Source organism: Ovis canadensis, chromosome 8 (assembly GCF_042477335.2).
Source record: "Ovis canadensis isolate MfBH-ARS-UI-01 breed Bighorn chromosome 8, ARS-UI_OviCan_v2, whole genome shotgun sequence".
Lineage (NCBI taxonomy): Eukaryota > Metazoa > Chordata > Mammalia > Artiodactyla > Bovidae > Ovis > Ovis canadensis.
Window position 1 is genome coordinate 102147067 of NC_091252.1, and position 18502 is coordinate 102165568.

Genomic DNA, 18502 nt, shown 5'->3' on the forward strand with positions numbered 1-18502 from the left:
TGTTACTTCTTTGGGGTGAGTAGACTGGAGTAGACCTGGGTCAGATCGTCGCTTTGTGTTTCGTTTTTAAAGAAACTTTCCAACTGCTTCACAACATGGACAAACCATTTTACATGTCAGCTGACAATGTGTGAGGGCTCCCATTTCGAGCATTTGTGGACTGAATGCCTTTCTTATTTTAGCCACTCTACTGAGTGTAAGGCGATATCACAGTGTAGTTTTAATTAGCATTTCCTTAATAACTAATGATATTGAACATCTTTTCATGTCTATTATTCTGTGATCTCTTTTGATGAAAAAAAGTCTGTTTATACTTTTGCCCACTTTTAGTGGGTGGTCTGTATTTTTATTATTGATTTGTAAGAGTTTCTTTTATATATTCTCAAAACAGCCCTTTGTAAAACATAAGATTTGCAAATTTTTTGCCTAGTCCTTGTGTTGATTTTTCATTTTTTTCACGATGCCTTAGAAGCACAAAAGTTGGATTTTGAAGTCCAATTTATCAATTTTTTTCTTTTGCAGATTGTGTATTTGATGTTATATCTAAGAAATGTTTGCTTAACCAGTTAAAGAAACTTCTGCTTTCTTTTAAAGGTTTTTATAACTTCGGCTCCTACATTTGGCCCGCTGATTCATTGCATCATGGGCTAATATATGGTCTACGAGCTGAAGAGAGACATTTGAGAAAAGCTCAGTTCCTCAGGAAATTGCAGAATTCAAATACTTGGTGCTCTATGAGTATACATATACGGACTCAGAACTGTTTCTCAGGGTGTAACGCCGCGGCCTCTCCTGGGGTCCTGTGAGTCTCTGCGTTCCTGGTGTTCCTCGTCTGCTGATCGGAATATGCTGGTTTATTCTCCCATCTGGCTGTTCTTCTTTACCATTAAAATAATACATGTGTATGTATATTTCCTGTAAAAGTGAAACTGCTGCTGCTACTAAGTCGCTTCAGTCGTGTCCGACTCTGTGCGACCCCATAGACGGCAGCCCACCAGGCTCCCCGGTCCCTGGGATTCTCCAGGCAGGAACCCTGGAGTGGGTTGCCATTTCCTTCTCCAATGCATGAAAGTGAAAAGTGAAAATGAAGTTGCTCAGTTGTGTCCGACTCTTAGCGACCCCATGGACTGTAGCCCACCAGGCTCCCCTGTCCCTGGGATTCTCCAGGCCAGAATATTGGAGTGGGGTGCAAATGCAGTTCACTCTTAATAGTTAATTGAGACACCCTAGGACTTTGAGACTCAAAGTCCTCTGATTTACAGGTCTGGGAGTTTCAGTGGACGTGACTCAGTACACACACACACACACACACACACACACACAAAGGGACATCCTTGGAACATTTACTGTAGGAGGAAGGTGAGTCAGATGGGCAGAGTCTCTCTAGGAGGCAAGTGATGGAAAAGAAAGCAGTTACCAGGTAAACTGACCTCTGAACTGATCTACCACCAGGATCAGAATCCTTGAGGTCAAAATCATCATGAGGGACCAGCCTGTTAAGTCGCCAACTTCTGCAGTAAAAGGAAATCCAACTTCTGCAGTAAGGAGATTCAACTTCTGCAGTAAGGAAATTTAACTTCTGCAGTAAGGAAATTCAACTTCTGCAGTAAGGAAATTCAACTGGAAATTTAATTGTGTTGTATAGCAATAGTGAAGCCAGCAGTGTGGCCTACGTTATAGCGAAAACCACAGTTCTGAGCTGAGGATGAGAAGGCCCCCCTGACACCACTGGCCCCCCAGCCTGGCGAGTCAGGGAAGTGGACGATGCTGAACGTGGCCGAGCAAGCCTTTCAGCAGCGACCAGCCCCCAAGCAGAAACACGAGTCTGCTTCGTGACCCAAAAGTTATGGGGGTCTGGCTTCTCGTCAAAGACTGTGGCGGTTATCACCGGGCCCCCCTGGGGCACTGGCCTCCTGGGGGTCACACCTGGGGTGGGGTCCCTGCCACGAATGGGCCTCAGCCTGAGCTCCCAGGTAGAATTCAGGTGGGGCCCTGCTGGAGGGGCCGTGTGGAAGGAAAGGCCCCGAGAATGACTTGGAGGAAACTGAGGAAGCACAGGCCGCAGCCGGAGGCCCGCTCTGGGCCGGGGCGGGGGCTGCCTCCTCCCTCCTCCTCCCATGGCGGGGGGAGCTGGGCCCAGGCGCCGCTCGGGGCTTGACCGTCAGCTGCTGAGAAGCGACAGGATGCTGGTGGCTTAAGCCACAAGGTGTTGGAGCAGCTTGTTTGCTTCACTAAATAATAAAGCTTGCCTTGCGCCCGCCAGCAGGCGTTCTGGCCACGCCAGAGCTTCTGCTGACCCTTCCGAGACGATGAGGACTTTGGCCTTGAGATGCTCCATCCTCAAAATGTACTGAAGCTTTCTTTTCCTTTCTTTTTTCTGGAAAGGTTAAAGGTTCTCTATATAAACAGAACTAGTCAAGCATGCTATAAAATTTGTGAATGAAATGGGAGAACATTCAGCTTTAGGCACTAGAGTGTTTTGACCCTGAACACATTTTCCACATAGCGTCTCTATTCCTGGGGCTAGAGTCCGGGGTGCTCGGGTGTTCCTGACCCTCAGTTAACTATGTAAACACACGCATGGGTTTCTGTCTGAGCAGCACAGGAATGCAAATATCAGCTGTGGTACCTCCGGTAAAACCTGTGTGAGAAAGCCCCCTGTGTTCCAAGGGGCTGCGTCGGCCGGCTGGCAGCTGGGTCAACACGGGTGCGGGGAGGGTGGGGTCCAGGAGCCGGCTGGAGAACTCCAGAATCAGTGTGTGTGCGCTGGAGAAGAGGTTCGTGGGTCTACACCCAGCCGGAGCAGCTGAGAGCGTCCCAGGAAGGCCTCATGTGCCCGCCACGGGACCCTCCTCGAGATGGGGAGACGTCATAGAGTGGTAAGCAGTCCCTCCCGCCTTGCTCTTTGTAAAAGCCCGTTTGTATTGATTTATTTAAGCCACGCTTTAGTGGTCCTCTTAAGGTTTCACAGCCTTCCCAAGACCCTTCTTAGTGTAAGCTATTTTTTTTTTTTTACCCTGCAAACCTAGTATTTAATTCCATTTGGTTAGGTCTTAACGTTAGATTTGTGAGTTATAAGACGGGGTCCTGAGTTCACGTGCGTCTGTGTGAGGTTGAAACAGGACTCAAAGGTCAGTCAGGGTGAAGGCGTCCTGAGCACTCCTGTCTCCCGTGAGACCTGGGGGTAGACTTGAGTTTTGCTGTGCGTGCTAAGTCGCTCAGTCATGTCTGACTCTTTACGACCCCATGGACCATAGCCTGCCAGGCTCCTCTGTTCATGGGATTGTCCAGGCAAGAATACTGGAGTGGGTTGCCATTTCCTCCTCCAGGGGGTCTTCCTGACCCAGGGATCGAAGCCAGGTCTCCCGCATTGCAGGCAGACGCTTTCCCGACCGCCCCGGCATCAAGCCCACGCCTCTTGCATCTCCTGCACTGGCAGGCAGCTTTCCTGGACGCCTCTTGGATTTTGAATACAGCTCTTTCTAGGGCGCAGGTCTGGCAAAGCTCGCGCTGACCTGCGAGAAGCAGGCTGATCACAGACGCTGGGCTCTGCGCCGCATAAAGCGAGTGGAGGGTGCAGCTTCTGCTGACGATCAGAACAGAGCACAGGTGGGAAAGAGATGGGGCTGGGAGGAGGGTCAGACGTTGTCGTGGACGGAAGCCCTGTCCTGTCTCATCTGCCTCTCCATCAGACACTCCAGACCCAACTGCAGACCAGCATTTTCCCAGAACCACCCTAGGCCCTGGCTCGCTGGAGCAAAGCTGTTCGCAGCAGGTTCCCAGAATCCGACATTTCGGGGAGCTGACAGTTCACACACTCCCGGTCCAGGAGGGGCCCAGAGACCGCGCTTGGGAGTCACAGACACGAGCAGAAAGGGGGCAGTTTGACTTCACGACTCACAGAGAGCCCTCCTTCAGGGCGATCCTTGAAGCATGCTTGAAAGCGCCTCTCAGGCCTCAGGCTTTTGTGGCTGTTTCGCTGCTTTGCACCGATGTTTCCTCTCGCCCTGTGGTGGCTGTGACTGCTGTGGCTGCCCTGCCTCTAAGGGGCCCTGCTGTCTGTCTCCCTTCCCACCTCAGGACTTTGCCCCGGGGCTCTCCCTGGCTGGAAGCCGGAGGCAGGTCAGCTCCCAAAGCTGCAGCACGCAGAGGGCACGGAACGAGGCGCGTAATTTCCACCACTTGGAAACTGAGCGAGGAACGGGTCTTGGTCCATGGGGGTGGCTGCAAGAAGAACAGCCCAAAAGGGCAGACAGGACGGCCCACAGACTGCAGCCGCTCACTCCTCACCGTCTGCAGGCTGGATGTCCAGGCCGGGTGCCCGCCTGGCGGATTCTGGTGGGGCCTCTGCCGGGCTTTCTCACTCGGTCCTTCCATGGCAGATGGAGAGAGGGGCCTCTTGGGGGTACCTTTATAAGGGCACTGATCGCCTTCACGAGGGCTCCACCCCCATGACCTCATCACCCCTAACACCATCACCCTGGGGATCACAGTTTCAACATATGGATTTGGGAGGAAAATATTCAGTTCACTGCAGAACCATCAAGAAGGAAGAAGGATGGAGCTGGTGTGCAAAGGGGACATTCTAGGAGGAGCTTTGAGAATTAGGGTGGAGGCAGCGGGGAGGGGGTGGTGCTGGAGCCTTCCCATTAGTCACCCTCGTGCAGAAGCAGCTGCGGACGGGAGCCTCCAGGACTGTGTCATTCTTTCTTACAAACGCTGCGTGCTGGAGCGGGTGCTGGCGGCGGGGGTGGGTGGTATGGAAGGAAGCCTTTCGCAGGTTTCCCAGCCATGCTGTTTGCAGCTGAGATGAATCTAAAGCTGCAGTCTGAGTGGCAGCATTTGCCCCAGCCCAGAGCAAAGCCAGCTCTCAAATGATGCATGAACAGAGCCTTGAAAACACGTAGATGTTTCTAGCACCTGGGCACCATGGAGACCCCTGCTCCCCGTGGAGACCACTGATCATCTCCCCCAGAAGGCAGCCTCAGCCCCACATCTTTCTGAGCTTGCTCTGAATTAGGAGAGAAGAGTCAGGAGCTCATCCTAGCAGAAGAGCCATACTCAAATGGCTGGGGGACCCAGATGTGAATTTTCAGGAACCGTGGCCCCAAGGAACAGCCAAGGGTCTTCTCCGATCAGATGGGTCACTTACCAGCGCTTTTCAACCGCGTGCCAAGCTTTCCAGAGTCGGGCTGAAATCCGACCCTGACCAGAACCGCTGTCTCCTGGGTGATGTCCCAGGACTGTTCACCAGGGTCCACACTGGCAGGGGCGGCCTCAGTTCCTCAGGCTTCCTAGGGAAGGGGCCCCTGCTGGGAGCTTTGTCCTGTTAGATTAAAGAGGCCGTGGACTCCTTCACACGGCTGCCTGCTTACACAAATGAAGGTGGTTAGATTTACAAAACAGAAACAGACTCGCAAAGTGATTTCCAAAGGCGGAAGCGGGGAGGGATAAACCAGGAGGTTGGGATTAAGCCAGGCTCACCACTGTACGTACAATAGCTAAGCAACAAGCACCCACTGCAGGGCGTGGGGCACTGCGCTCAGCATCTCGAAATAACTCAAAATGGAAAAAACCTAAAAGGGAATACACACACACACACACACACACACACACACACACGTATGTACACGTGTGTTCAACCGAATCACCGTGCTGTATGCCTGGAACTGACCCAGTGCTGTCTATCAACTATATTCCAATAAAGCTTCTTTTAAAGTGAAGGAGGTTAGCCCACTTTATTTTCTTGGTGCTGCAAACCTGTGTCACGAATTGAACGCACTCAAGCACCAAGTGTCTTGTCGCTTCTGGATCATCGTGATTCGAACTCCTCCCTCCAGTCCGATCTTAAAACTCAGGGCCAGGTTAACCAACGGCAGTGCGCCTGTCGAGGAACCCGACTCCCTCTGCAAACGGTCGTCTTCTCTCCCTTTCTTTACACCAGACCGACGTGATCTGCCGGTCCACCTGTTGACCTGCCATCTGTCTGTCAACGCCGGAATCCTATGTCACTTTGAGCAGGCGATCTCAGCTTTGCTTGCCCTGTGAGTTCCTGCGTATCCGTGCCGTGTCCTCCCACTGACGGGTCCCGCCCTGGGCTCGTCTTGTCAGGGGAAGTAGTAGCTTCAGGGCTGGTTTTGGTGCTTGTCGACTGACTGCCTCCCAGGGAACGTGCCTGGTCTCAGCTCAGCGCTTGCTCTTTCTGCCTAAAGACTCCAGTCTGGACACGACGGGGCATGGGGAGTTTGGTGCTCATGGTGGGTGTGGGTTCTTCTGGCTGACTTTCATTTTTGTGGTAAGGAAAGCTGAAGTGGTTACCTTTTGCTTCTTGATTTGTCTTGGAAGAGAGTGTTTCTAATATCCTTCATAGAAGCACCAGGTCTAGTTGAATTTGGAAGCGTCCCAGGATTTTCAGGCGTCCCTTGCGGATCACTGTGTGCAGCTGTGTTTCTGATTCTGTGCCCACCAGAGCTTCCTTGTTACAAGACAAAATGGCGTGGTAACTGGAACGCTGAGGCTAGATAGAGCAGGCCTTGCTGGCGATCTCCCAGGATTTCAAGTTTCAAATGTCCATCAAAACAGCACCATCGCTTCTCAACTGTTATAAGTAAATATGAGAAAGTCAAACGAAAACAAACACCCTTGTATGTTCAGGCATGTTTAGCTGCATCTGACCCTTTGCGACCCAGTGGACTGTAGCCCGCCAGGCTCCTCTGTCTGTGGGATTCTCCAGGCAAGAATACTGGAGTGGGTTGCCGTTTCCTCCTCCAGAGGATCTTCCCAACCCAGAGATCGAACCTGCATCTCCTGTATGACAGGCGGATTCTTTAACCCCTCAGCCATATGGCAAATGAAACAGTGTATCAGTCTTTATTTTAAGAGCTTCACGCAAGACTTGGAAAGTAGACTCTTTGACAGCAAGTCCCCTGAACAGGAAGGTGCAAATTGGCAATACAAAGATGAACTCTGGTGGCCTGTAGGCTCATCTGGTTGAATAACGTTTTCAGCCTCAGGTGGCTCACATAAAACACACATTCCACATGCCTGGTGACATCAGAAGCTTTCACACTTGGGCCCCACAGTGGCACGAGCTGCCAGCTGGGAGCTGGCTAGGGGTGGGGGCCGCCCCTGGAGTCAGCACGGGAGCTCCCCGCCGCCCGGGCCCCCGCTGCCTTCCATGCCCTCGGCCAAAAGGGCCCTTCGCCTCCTCTGGCTCAGCTGCATCCCCTGTGCCCCGGGCGGCGGCTCCTGCAGGCTTCAGGCCCCAGGGCTGCTGCCAGCTCTGTGCCTGCGTATCTGCATTGCATAATCTCAGCCTGACAGGAAGCACAGTTTATCCAAGGTGCTCGGAGAGCTCTTTGAGATCCCCAGCCGCGCAGAGGGACCATCAGAATCAAGGTCAGCTGCCAGAGCTCCAACGTGACGCTTCGTCAAGGAGGCACAGGCCTCTGGGCTGTGCACGGGCTGTGGGCCCAGAGTGCAGAGCCGCAATCAAAGGAGCGGGAGCTGTTTATCCAAACATGAAAGGGGAAATTGTCCCGCGCCCGCGGCCCCAGGCACCTGGCGCCCCGGCTGGCCGCCCCTGGGCAGCGCTCTGCCATGCAGGGTGTTTGAAAGACATTGTCCAGACTAATCCAGTGAAAACGGTGCCCAGATGTTCAGATGCCTTTTAGCAAAACAGACGTTTGCTCAGACTGTAAAAGCCCGAGGCTGGTCGTCTTTTCCTGTCCTTTCCTCCTCCGGTGAACAGATCATTCCTGAACAGACAGGTGGGGTTGAGCACACCTGGGACACCCCGCCCGCAGCTCCGGGCTGGGAACCTTTGTTGGGTGCAGATCAGGCATTTCCTAACCTTCCGGCCTTGTTCTTTTCTTTCTCTCCCAGCACCTCTTCGGGTTACTTGAATGGGGGTATAAGTCAACGTGTGCCAAGTTCAAAAGAGATTTGAAAACCAGTGATTGCTCTGTTCAGTGTGAAGTGAAATGAAAATCTCGGTATTAATTAGACTTTCATTTAAAATCTCAAGAAATCCTTAAATTATTTTTCACTGCCATAAAAAGCTGTCTGAGCGTTTTCTGCAAGAGTCGATAGAGCCCCCTACTGATCGCTTTTAACAAAAGAAGGTTCTGGTTTTACCCCCAAGCTTCACACTTGGCTCTCTTCTTTCCAGGGAAGCGATTTTAGCTGCTCTCTTTCCACAATAACCGAGCGTGGGACCTGGTGGGGTGGGGCCGAGGATGCATCCTTCCTCTTAACTTGCTGGGCTCTAGGTGGTCCCTGGCATAGGCCTGGGAAATGCTTCACTCAATAAGGATGGAGCCTCTTTGCACGCGATGCTGACTGGCGGCACCCGAGCGTTCTCACAGACCGTCCAGCTGCTCACCCCTGCGGGACTGCCGCCGGGGGCCGGGGCTGGGCCGCCGCAGACAGGGTGCCCCAGGATGGCAGGTGTGAAGGGCAGTGTGGTGCAGACACAGAGCTCACATCCAGGCGGTGGAAGCCTCTGCTCAGACAGAAGGCTCAGCCATTGCAGTGCTCAGACGTGCCTGTGGATGAGACCACTGCTGGGGAGGGCCCCCGTCAGCAGGTGGGTGGACGGGTCCTGCCCGCTCCGAGGGGCAGGGAGCCCCTGGACGTGGTGGGGGGGTGCGCCAGGGTGATGTGCCGCAACAGTGGGTCCCTGAGGCTGGTGAAGCTGAGCTCCTGGGGCGCAGGTGTGGGGCGGGGTCTGTCTGTGAGCCCCATGGGCAGCCTGGACTGTCTCTGGGTTCTATGGGGACTCGGGGGTCCAGGAGCTTGATTTCGGGTGAAACCCCCACTCAGCTCCCTCCCTCCTTGGGGCAGGTCCCCAAGCAGCATTTGCTATACCACTCAGGGTCCAGCAGAGCTTGAAAACCAGTGGCTTCCTGGGAAGGGTGCTGGAAGCTTTGTTAATCAAGAAAGTTTCAAGGATTTCTAGTTTCCTCCCGACTCTGAAATCCCAACACATATTTGTCACGAGACAAAGACCAAACCTTGGGAAACCAACCAAGAGATGTTCAAGACAGGCAGAGTGAAAGCGATCGTTGTTTCTTACGTTTTATTTCAACTGACAAAGTAAACTCCGCGTAAGAACTGGTTTCTCCCGACTTCAGCAGACAAGCCAGCTCAGGTGCCTCCCTGTGTCCAGGGAGCGACTCCCAGCCAGGCTGCCCTGGGAGAAACTCCGGGATAAAGGCCTGCGGTCCGTCCGAGGTGCTGGGTGGGGACAGCCGCCCCTGGACGGGACCCTCTGGCCCTGGTGTGTTTCCAGGATTACCGATGTGCCCACATCTGGCGCCATCGCCTGCAGCTGTGCGCCTTCAGTCCGAACCAGAAACAGCTGCTTTTTATATCAGGAAACTCGCCTTTTTATTTGAATGTCTCAACTGCTGGTTTTTAATCTCCAAAATCAATTCTAGGTTTGGTGTTGTTCAGAGGCATCCACGCAACTGGTTTCCTTTCCTGCTCGTCTGGCAATACCTTTTTCAGGGTGGAATGACCCGCCTCTCTGTGGCTGCTGCCCATTAACCCCACTCTGGATGGAATAACTGCTGCTTTAGCGAGGCATCCTTCACGAGGGGTCCTATCCCTTGGTTGACACAGCGGTTCAGTGAAAGACACGTTTTATCTTAAGGGCAGAGTCAGAGATTCTGGAAGGAATAGAGCTCAGGAAGAGGGGCTCTTTTGGGGACAGGGACGGGGGCCTGGGAGGTCAGGTGGGGCTGGGGTGACGCCAACACGGCAGCCTCTCAGGGAGCCCCCAGTTCTGCCTGGACATGGATGACCCTGGTGATGAGCCTTGGGCAACTGTGTGACCTGCCTGGCTCGCGACTTCTGAAGAGACCCAGGGATTCCTCATTCATAACAAATGCCCCCAGGGACTTTGACAGGTGGAAAGCCTTGAGAAACGCTCAGCTGTCCTTGTAAAGTGTCCATGCGCCTCAGATGCAGGCTGCCCCCTTCCGAGGCATTCGGCTCAGTCCAGTCGCTCAGCTGTGTCCGGCTCTTCGCCACCCTATCCCTCTCTAACCCCTCACTCCCTTCCCCTCTGATGCTCAGGTTTGAACTCATTTTACGGAGTCTGTTTCCAGCTTCTCAGCTTACTCAGCAGCCGTCCTTAGAGGAGACGTTCTCGGATGACCTGCTTGCTCCGGCACCTGGCAGCCCCTCCGCGGTCCCTCGGCATCGCTCAGCCCGGGATGGGGCAGGCTGCGGGATGGAGGCTGGCAGCGGGCGTTTGGAGAAGCGCGTGAGCTCGGAGGCACTCTTCCTCACTTGGTTATGCGGGACGTCTCTGAGTGAATGCGTGTTGGAACCTTCAGGAGAAGCATGCTCACAGCTTTAGCTTTCACACCTGTTTCAATGTTGTCCTGGTTGCTCCTCTCTGACCTTACCTTTGTGCAGGTAGGAGAGGGTCAGAACAATATTCCGACTGGCACTGTACCCGGGGTGAGGAGGAGGGGATCGTGAACCCGTAAGGAGAGAACTTCTGCGAGATGCTCCCGAAGCCCGTGCACGCCTTCTGCGTAAAGCTGAGCAGGCAGGGTTTCAACGTCCAGAGCTGTTTGTGGGGGTTAGACTAGAAGAATCAGGATGAGATCCAGGGCCGTGCCCCGCGGGAACCACCTCTCCCTCCTGGTCTGCGTGACGCTGCTCCCAGGCCCTGAGCAGTGAGCGACGCTCATTCCTTGGACAGATGGAGAGGGTGACAGAGCCGGCCGCCGGACAGGCAGGGCCAGCGCAGGGGAGGGGTCGGAGGCAGGACGCTTTCTCTTGCTCTGTTTCTCCACGTTGACACTCTTTGGACTGATGCATTTCTATCCGGCATGGCCCCAAGTCTGCACCCTGAGCTCTCCCGGGGGGCCTCACCAGGGGGCCCTGACTCCGCTGCCCTGAGAGACGTCGCTTCTGAGACAGCAAAGGGGAGAAGCTGAAGGAAGCAGAGGGGTGGAAAGATCCGTTTCATTTACAAGGCGCACAGGGCTTCTTCCCAAATGTTCCGAATGGGGGAAGATTTCAGTTTAGCCTCTGACGGGTCGCAGCTCACCTGTTTTATTTCTACGCGTAACTACTCACCAGACCCATCTGCCACTGCGCAGGGTCCGTTCTGAGTTCAGACTTGGCTAGTAAAAGCCTGCAGGAAAAACTGTTCTTTGATGTCCAGTTCCAGCACGTAAAATACCCGCATATGCTTTTTCTAAGGTGAATGAGGGGGTGGTTTGGGTTAAATGGGAACAGTTACAAACGTCAGAGGCTTGGAGGGAAAGAAACTCAGTTGGAAATCTCACTCGAGCCAGGTGTCTGGTTCAAGTTTGAAGAAATGAATTCCCTAAATGTACTTTCTTGAGCTGTCGTGCATGAAACTGCAGGCTTGCGCATCTGAAAAGGTGGTGGGTCATTTTCTCCGCAGGTTGCAGGATCCCCTGGTCTTTCCTGGGACCCGTGCCAGCCATTCGTAACCCAAGAGCCTCGCTCAGCCTGAGGTGTGGGCTCCTGGCTGTGGCCACAAGGCGAGGGGCCTTTTCCCCGGGCCTGGGTGCTGATCACCTGACCCCGTATGCTCAAGACTGCACAGCGGCAGGCAGGTCAGCAGCAAGCCTGCTCTCCCTGTGGAAGGGGAGCAAGTGTGGTCACCCCCCCAGCACCCATCACACCGAAGGAAACAAAGTCTGTGTCGCGAGTGAGAACCCCAGGACACACGTTTGTGTTGTAAGATGGATTTTTTTAAAATTAAGTTACAGAATGTAAAATAAAACCCTGAGAGGCAGCGGCATAGAGTCATCTGATTGATGCAACCATGGGATTCTATGGAAATCACCTCTTCTACACACTGTACCGACCGCTCCCGTTACGTGAAACACGCGTGAGAAATCAGCTGTGTGTCCATTGGGCAGATGGCTTGCAGCATGCGAAGTCACAGCCGTCTATAAAAGGAATAATGGTAGAGCTCAGCCCCCGGGACAGCCGGGAAGATGGGCTCGTGCGACGCGTGTGAATTGCCTCGAGTGGAGACAGGAAGGAACGCCAGCTGTACTTACCGTCACTGAGGAAACTTGGCATTGTCCTGGTGCTTCACGTGTCAGAAAAACATCGGTCAAGGGTTTGATCCCCGGACACACTCGGGGTGATGGTGCCCGGGCAGTGTCCATCTCTGCCTGTGTGCCCGTTCGTGTGTGAGGAAGTGTGTCTTTCGTTGAAAGTACCTGTCTGTGCCCACGGGCCCCGGTATCCTCATCTCTTGCATCTCACCCCACAGCTCTCACTTGAGGTTTTAGCAGAACACAGTTCCTGTGAAGCAAAGATTTTGCCAGGGAGCATTCATCGAGCTGGGTGGCAGTCCCCAAAGTAATAACATCTTTCTGATGAGCTTAGCATTGGTGTTTGCTAAGTCACTGCTAAGTCACTTCGGTCCTGTTCGACTCTGTGTGACCCCATAGACGGCAGCCCACCAGGCTCCCCCGTCCCTGGGATTCTCCAGGCAAGAACACTGGAGTGGGGTGCCATTTCCTTCTCCAATGCATGAGAGTGAAAAGTGAAAGTCAAGTCGCTCAGTCATGTCTGACCCTCAGCAGACCCCATGGACTGCAGCCTACCAGGCTCCTCCATCCATGGGATTTTCCAGGCAGGAGTACTGGAGTGGGGGGCCATTGCCTTCTCCAGCATTGGTGTTTAGATGCTTCTAATTCTGAGAAGGGCTCAGGCGAGGCCAGTGCCAGTCCTGGGATCCAGATTCCACTCTCTTGCTGAGGCTGGGCCTCTGGCAGCCACATGTGCCTCTAACAACAGTGCAGGGAGCCTTCTAATCCTCTAATCAGGCACGTGAACTCCCTGTAGCGGCTATAAACTTGCAGAGGTGGCAGCCTTAGCCGAGAGGCTGAAGTGCCACTTGAACTTCAAGTGCGGGGCCACTGCGTGCGTTTCAGGCCTTTTAACACTTAAGGCTGCAATTCACATGGAGACTCAAAAGCGCCTCTGTACGAGAGGACTCGGGGCCAGAGTCAGGCCAGGTGATGGCTGTTCTCAACTGAAATTCAGCGAAGGGAACGCACCATGTGCACGCTCACGCTTTCCGTTAAGTACTGCGTGAAGTATTGTCAAGTGTTTTTGAAAGATCAAGTTTACACTTAAATGAGAAAGAATGGTGTTACTTGTGATAAAAAGTGGGCAAAGCCCTCAGTCTCCATGTATCCAGACAGTGAAGTCTGTCTGCTTGGGAATTCCCCAGACCATGACTCTTGCACCTTTTTCTGCTGGCGAATATTTCAGGTTCTGCATGCTGTGTGCTCTCTGATGCAGGGACTCAGCTCGATCATTGCAGTTCGCAGGAAGCTGTAGACAACACATAGATGAGCCAGGCCATGTTCAAGTAAAGCTTTACTTAAAAAAAAAAAAAAAAAGGTCAGCTGGCCCAAGAGCCGTGCTTCGCCTGCACATCTCGCAGTTAAAAGCTGCTTTAGGGATCAGGCTTAGCACTGAAATTCTGCCTATCCTCCGAGTCTAGACAACAGAGTTCAACCACATGTTTCCTAAAATGGATTGGTGAACATGGAGAAATAGCAATAGTGAAATTCCGAAAAGATGCACAGAGAGAAATGATGCGGTGGGGGGGGGGGGAACATGACAATCTGTCAGATGATATCCAGAGAGTTAATATAACTGAGTCTCAGGAAGAGTCAGACAAGAATGTTTGAAAACATGGCAGTCACACACATTCCTAAATTCAGTGAAAACTCTGAATCGATAGGTCCAGGAAGCTCAATAAACCCTGAGAGAAGGAGACAACACAAACATAAAAACGCAGACGATGACAAGCGTCTGCAAAGGCGCATCGCAGTCAGACTGCTGAGGCCCAGCACGGAGGAGACGTCTGCGGAGCAGCCTGCCACCCACCGGGGCGCAGAGGAAAGGACAGCGGCAGGCCTGACGCACACCGCGTGAGCCAGGAGATGGTGCGGCAGGAGCTCAGTGTGGGAAATCCTGGCGGGCGGGAATTCCATGCCCAACAAAAATATGCTTTGGAAACAAAGACCCACAATATAAGATAAGACCACGCACCCGCGAGAATGACTACAGTCGTTCCAGAAGTCTGGCGTTACTGAGGGTGGGAAGAGACGAGATGTTTACACCTTGGTGGGAATGCAGGATAATACCAACATTTTGGAAAAGAGTCTGGCAGTTTCTTAGAAAGATGCATATCTGCTTAGTATGATCCAGCTATTAGGCCTTATAAGCATATCCCAAGATAAACCAAGACATATACCCACACAAAGACTTGCGCCTGAATGTTCATGGCTCCACTGCTCACAATTGCCAAAAACGAGGAACAACCCAAATGTCCACCAAGAGACAAATGGATAAGCAGGTTGTGGGGGTATGGATGCTGCTTATTGATGAAGCATCTGACTGGGTGAATCGCAGAAGCTTGAACATTGTACAGAACAAAAGGAGTCAGGCATGGAAGACTATATGTCATACGATATAATCTACATGAAATTTCTAGAAAAAAGCACGTGTAGAGAACAGACTGGGGGCGGTGACAGGCATTAATCAGGGTTCTCCAGAGACACAGACCTCGGCGGGGGGCGGGGGGGGGTGTGGCAGGAAACAGGAGGGAGCAAGCAGGCTGGTCTTCCCTGACAGGCGGCCGCTGCCCCAGGGGCCCGTCACCCCTCGGGCTGCGTTCTGCCCCCTCAGCAGTGTTCTGGACCATGGGCGGTCCTAGCATATTCTTAAAGCCCAGATTAAAGCCATGTTTGTTCTACTACAAAACAAATTCAACCAGAATTGTCTGCTTAATAAGAGAAATTTTAGGAAATGTTGCTTTTATTTTAATATAAAGAAAACGGGTGTTTTAGTTGACAAAGAGTTAAAAAAGCAGGAATGCTGAGACACTTTGAAATGATCTATATTTGCTTATTCTTCTTGACAGCTTTCCTATTATTTATGGGATTCGGGGAATTGTGGCATTCTCTCAGGTCACCTGTAAAACATCTGGCGCTCATTTACGGGGAGCTGGTTCGTTACAGGAGCTGTAATTTATTGCGCTGTTTGGCACTGGCCAGGAAACGCTCGGCTGTCGATGCTCTGGGCAGCTCTGTGGGTGGGTGACTCTGCGGGTGCATGGTGGCAGCACATGCTCTTCAGAAGGAGGGCCTCAGGTCTCCACAGAAGGCCGGGTCCACACCGACGACCCTGGCTTATCTCTGCTCTGCAGGAACCACGCACAATGGACCTGGATTTGCAGTAAATGCCAGCTTTCAAAATAGTCTTGCTGCATTCTCGCCAGTCGTGACAGTTCAGTTCAGTTGCTCAGTCGTGTAGACTCTTTGTGACCCCGTGGACTGCAGCCCACCAGGCCTCCCTGTCCATCTCCAACTCCTGGAGCCTGTTCAGATTCGTGTCCATCGAGTCAGTGATGCCATCCAACCATCTCATCCTCTGCCGTCCCCTTCTCCTCCTGCCTTCAATCTTTCTCAGCATCAGGAACGTTTCCAGTGAATCAGTTCTTCACATCAGGCGGCCAGAGTATTGGAGCTTGAGCTTCAGCTTCAGCGTCATTCCTTCCAATGAACATCCAGGACTGATCTCCTTCAGAATGGACTGGTTGGATCTCGTGGCAGTCCAAGGGACTCTCAAGACTCTTCTCCAACACCACAGTTCAAAAGCATCAATTCTTCGGCACTCAGCCTTCCTCATGGTCCACTCTCACACCCATACATGACCACTGGAAAAACCATAGCCTTGACTAGACGGACATTTGTTGGCAAAGTAATGTCTCTGCTTTTTAATATGCTTTCTAGATTGGTCATAGTTTTTCTTCCAAGGAGTAAGCGTCTTTTAATTTCATGGCTGCAGTCACCATATGTAGTGATTTTGGAGCCCAAGAAAATAAAGTCTGACACTGTTTCCATTGTTTCTCCGTCTATTTGCCATGAAGTGATGAGACCAGATGCCATGATCTTAGTTTTCTGAATGTTGAGTTCTAAGCCAGCTTTTGCACTCTCCTCTCTCACTTTCATCAAGAGGCTCTTGAGTTCCTCTTCACTTTCTGCCTTAAGGGTGGTGCCATCTGCATATCTGGGGTTACTGATATTTCTCGCGGCAATCTTGATTCCAGCTTGCACTTCATCCAGCCTGGCTTTTCACATAATGTACTCTGCATAGACGTTAAATAAGCAGGGTGACAGTGTACAGTCTTGACAGTCCTTTCCCAATTTGGAACGAATCCGCTGTTCCATGCCTGGTTCTAGCTGTTGCTTTTTGACCTGCATACAGATTTCTTGGGAAGCAGGTAAGGTGGTCTAGTATCCCCAGCTCTTTAAGAATTTTCCACATATTAGTCATGACTGATATCCACTAAAACCTATTCAACAGTCTACCAAAGAACAAATTGAAATGCCTGCAGAGATTGATGGTGTGGTTTAATTAGCCATCGCTGACAGGAATGGCCACTGAGAACACTGTTGAGAGTGACGTTTCTGTCACGTGTAAAAACGGGCGCAGGAAGACAGATCACTGAGAATCTTACCAACAAAGGAAGGGGGTAACAGAGGCAGCTTCTCATCTCAATTCTAAATCAGACTGTAACTCTCCCCGTCAAAAGCACTGCTTCTTTCTTTTTGTTGTTTTTTGTTTTGGCCAAGGGGATTGAAAGACCTGTGTTAATTTCAAGACAGGAAACTGCTGAGAGTGAAACAGGGTCTGCAGTGTGGATTTGGTTTCTTCATGTGATTAAACAGGGTCAGGACCCAAAGAAACAGTTCACCTTCAATGCTTTAGGATTGATAGGAGGGTGTGGGTTTCCTTTTCCCCCCTTGATTATGAGGATAAAAACAGAATTTGACTGAGATATCTGATGACGACTTCCTACATATAGAATAACGTTTCCTATGATAGCCATGAGCTCGAGCTTCGGGGCTGGAATCATGGACCAAAGAGCTGACAGTCTCCTGAGAGCTGCCTTCCCACAGCGTAAGGAGGGGAGGGTGTGCACACCAGAGTTCCCAAGAACTGAGGACGTTATCTGAGGATTCTCGCTGAAGCTGAGTGTCCTCTCTGACCAATGAGAGACAGAAGGACAGAGAGAGACAGAGAGGGAGGCAGGAGAGAGAGAGAGAAATAGAGAGACAGACAGCAGAGACGAAGAGAGACAGACAGCAGAGACGAAGAGAGACAGAGACAGAGATAGAGAGACAGAGACAGCAAGAAGGAAGTAGGGGAGAGACGAAGCAAGTGTAACACCCTGTTTGTTTGTGTGTTTATTTTCCAGGGATTAATCATGGTCCCAAGGGAGGGACGGGGGAGAACTTGTAAATCTCATCATCACGTGTTTGATTTTTCTCAGTGGTCAGACTTTATTTAACTTATTAAAAATTGAAATGGAGCATAGAATCAGAATAATTTCTCCACAGTAAGAACAATTAGATATGAAACAAATAAAATATTGCAATTAAAAAAAAACCTTAGTGTAAATAGAAGTTCACTTTGGGAAGCTATCATCCATCAGCAACACGGAACGCGGGTGAGCAGGGCGAGAGGTCTGTCTGCCTCTGATGGACACAAGCCTCAGGCTAAGCGTCCTCAGGTGACCATAACTCATCACTGGGTCAGCAGCCCAGATGGCAAGCACTCTAACAGACATTTGGTTCGGAATGCATCATCTGATATTAATTTTGTACACTTAGCCTAAATGCAGAATGGCATTTACCCTGGGATTGAAAATATCAGCCCCAGGGTAAGAGCTGCGTTTCTTTTTATTTTCTATCTTTTGGGTACATTTTAAAGGTTGAAAAAAAACAGGGATGAATTACTCGGTGGCAGAGAAATAAAATGAACTGAGAAGTGGAGTGCATCTATTGATATTTAACCTATTAAAATTAATACTGAAGATATTTTAAAACATTTTAAATATTTCATTAAAACCAGCAATAAAATAAATGATTAAGTTGGTTATGTGCACGCATGCTAAGTAGCTTCAGCTGTGTGAATGGGCTGCTCACACACGTCCCATCCTGACAAAGAAAATACTAAAAAGACACCACCTTGGGCTTGGGATCGATGGTCTCAGGGCTTTGCCAGAGGCTTTCTCAAGTCACACGACCTCAAGTCACTGCAAGTGCAGGACAGAAGAACCCAGGGCCCCAGTTCTGAGATCGCTGTTTTTGCACAGCTGTTCCAGGAGAAATCCCGAGGTCCAGGGCAGTTAGGCAGCCTTTGGAATTTCCCTGCTCCCTCTCTGCTGTCCTGATGGCTGATGCGGGAGGTCCACTGATGCTCTGTGGGTGCCGGGTCCAGATGCGTCTGCTGGAGGAGAAGGAAGTCCAGTGGATCTCTGAAAGCCCGCAGGTTCACCCTCTGGCCCTGGAATGTTCCAGAAGGTGGGGAGAATATGCACACCCATGGTGAGTCCTGGCGTGAGTCTGCAGGGCTCCAGCAGCAGAAGCTCCACTCTGGGGTGTGGGCACGAGCTGAAGGGGTGGCA